Source organism: Cryptomeria japonica, chromosome 10 (assembly GCF_030272615.1).
Source record: "Cryptomeria japonica chromosome 10, Sugi_1.0, whole genome shotgun sequence".
Classification (NCBI taxonomy): Eukaryota; Viridiplantae; Streptophyta; class Pinopsida; order Cupressales; family Cupressaceae; genus Cryptomeria; species Cryptomeria japonica.
In genome coordinates, this window is record NC_081414.1 from 309810612 (window position 1) to 309814227 (window position 3616).

The window sequence follows — 3616 nt, forward strand, 5'->3', positions numbered from 1 at the left end:
ACAATTTTCTCGAGACAAAACAGGACTAGGATATGGACACAACATACCCCCAAGGCAGAAACAAAATAAATATCAAAAACCTCAGCGGAAAGCAAAGAAGAAATGCAACGAGGACTCATGGCAAGAGGCACTACACCAAGCAGCAGAAACAATAAGAAAAGAGCAAGAACACCAAGAAAAAGAAAAACGACAAGAGGAGCTAAACATTCAAAAGGAAGAAGCATCTTATGAGGAAGTACAACATGTTCGGGAACCTATTCAAAACAAGGCAGAATCACCTCTCCAGGAAATCACTACTCCCCAAGGAGAAACAGTGTATGAACTAATGAAAAGGGTGCAAGCAAGCTCTGATTCGGAATCAAAGAAAACTACAAGACTGGTCTCAATTATCAAGGATCTCTTTTCACCCTACAACATGCATGTCCACAACACTAAAAGATTATGGGATAGCACTTCTAAAACATATTCTAATGACTATGAATGGGGCAGTTGTTCAAATGTTACTGAAGATGTCTCTAAAGGTGCTATTAATACATCCCTTTCTCAGGAAGGACAAGGCACAAAGTCTCGATTACTTTAATTTGGTCCATAACATATCTATGAAGCTAAGGAAAATGAGTAGCGACACTACGAGCAAGTCTACACGGAAGATAATACCATTGAAGACCTTGACCATATCATTAACTTACCCAATATCCTAGACAACTCTAACAATACCTCTATCATGACACTTACCGCAACCGACCTCGACCCACCAAATGACTCTTTACCGCTTGTATTTCCTAATTTGATAGATTGGGATGAACCTGAACACCATGACATACTTATTTTCCCAGATGATTAATCCATTGTCCATTACCTATGTACTATCAACCCGGAAACAGACTCTACCAGTGAACAAAATAATGATATCTGCAATTGGGAGGGTGCCAAGTCTCTCAGTCGCAAAAATGAAAGAAACAAATGATCTAATATTGAAAACCAGTCAATGGAAGCATTGGATCACAAAATAGTCAAAATAAAGGATGCATATAAGGGTGAAAACCTTTTGAAGGCGCCTAAGGATGTGAGACTTGACACTCTTCCTGAACACTATCAGGAGTGATCACCCATATTGATTGAGCCCACTCAATCAATTAACATTGGTACAGAAGAAGCAGCTGAAAGCATACACCTAGCAGAAGAAAAACTAGAGTTTATCAAATTCTTCAAATAAAAGCAAATCAATTTTGCTTGGTCTTGTGCTGATATGCCCAGAATAGATCCAAACTTAATCATGCATCATTTATCTATTGCTCTAGGAGCTAAGCCAATGAAACAAAAATTAAGAAAGATGAATCCACATGTAGCATTAATGGTCAAAGTTGAACTAAAGAAGTTGTTAGACGTTAGATTCATTCAACCTATAGACTATGCTGAATGGATTTCAAAAATTGTACCAGTTTCAAAACCAAATGGAAGCATTAGAATATGCACAAATTTTAGAGATGTCAACAAAGCCTATCCAAAGGATGCCTTTCCTTTGCCCAACATTGACATAATTGTAGACCTCACAGTAGGCCATGCAATGCTATCATTAATGGATGGTTTCTCTGGCTATAATCAAATCAAGATAGCTCCAGAGGATCAAGATAAAACGACGTTCACCTGTCCTTGGGGAACGTATTGTTGGAGTGTCATGCCTTTTATTTTAAGAATGTTGGGGAAACTTATCAAAGAGAAATGATGATAATCTTTCATGATATGATGTATACCTTCATGGAGGACTATGTGGATGATTTACTGGATAAGTCATTCACCTGAGAAAAACATCTGGGCATATTAGATAAAATCTTTCAAAGATTGGAGAAATTCCAAGTCAGGCTAAACCCTAAGAAGTGTGTCTTTGGGGTAACATCAAGCAAATTATTAGGCTACATTGTGTCAACAAAGGGAATTGAAGTAGATCCAGTGAAGGTACAGGCCATCATGGAGATGCCACCTCCCAGGAACATTAGTCAACTCATATCTCTACAAGGACAACTATAATCAATCGAGCGATTCATAGCCCAACTAGCAGATAAAAGTTTACCATTCAATCATCTTCTACATAAGAACATACCATTCAGATGGGAAGCCAAGTGTGTGGAATCACTTTATCAAATCAAGCATTATCTAATGAATCCACCAGTTCTAGTACCACCAATAGCAGGAAAGTCGCTCAGTCTCTACATATCAACAACAAACATATCTTGGGGGCACTGTTAACACAAGAAGATCAAGAAGGCAAGGAACGAGCTATATATTACATTAGCAGAACATTAAATGGATATGAGATAAATTACACATTCATTAAGAAGGCTTGTTTAGTTGTAGTCTTCGCCTCTCAAAAATTCTAACATTACATGCTAGCTCACACAATCAAGCTCATAGCAAAAATTGATCCTCTCAAGTATTTACTCAACAAAGCAGCTCTCACCGGTCGACTGGCTAAATGGGTCATGATTCTCAGTGAGTTTGATATCCAATACACAAAGCGTCGGGCTATCAAGAGACAAGTAATTGCAGATCAATTAGCTGAAGCACCATTACCACATAAGCAACCAATGAAGGTAGAATTTCTAGACAGGGATATCCTTACTGTTACACTCAAGCAATGGACCCTGTACTTTGATAGTTCTATACACAACATGGCTCAGGTGTCCGCATCTTGTTCATCACCCCTAAAGGACATACCATTCCAAGATCATATAGACTCATGTTTCCATGCACCAATAATATCGCTGAGTATGAAGCCTTGGTCACAGGAATCAAAAGGGTTGTAGAATGGAGAATTATGGAACTGAAAGTCTATGGAGATTCCCAACTAGTTATAAATTAGACCAACAATGAATATCAGACAAAAGATGACAAGTTGTTGCCATATAAAAGAATGGTAGATGACTTCAAACAGTACTTTGTACATATCACCTTCGAGTAAATACCAAGGTTGGACAACAGAGTGGCCGATGCAATGGCTACTATCGCTTCACTGCTACAAATTCCACAGCAACGAAGTCGTTATGAGTTCCTGGTAGAGCAACTGTTTTCCCTAGCCTATGACAATTCTGCATCCCATGTTATATATGCCTTAATCGGTTCAGACTCTCCTTTATACGGGACAATTTATGAGTACCTTAAAACCAATACCCTACCCATTGACCTATCTCGTAATAAAAAACACAATTTTATCCGGCAAGCCGCCCGTTATACTTTAACCACTGATACCCTTTACCGTCGATGTCTAGATGGTACTCTTCTTCATTGCCTTGATCGTAATGAATCTGACTCTGCTTTACATGAGCTTCATGAGGGTATCTGTGGCACGCATTCAAGTGGTCCTACTCTCACTAAAAAACTTCTGAGAATGGGATATTACTAGCTGACAATGAAGAAAGACTCTTATCAATTTGCAAAGAAATGTCCTAAGTGCCAAATCCATGGCAACCTTATTCATGCACCAACATAGGAGTTACAACCATTTACAACATCTTGGCCTTTCTGTGAATGGGGACTTGATTTAGTAGGGAAAATCCATCCTTCCTCTTCAAATGGACACAAGTTCATTATCACTGCAACAAAGTATTTCACAAAATGG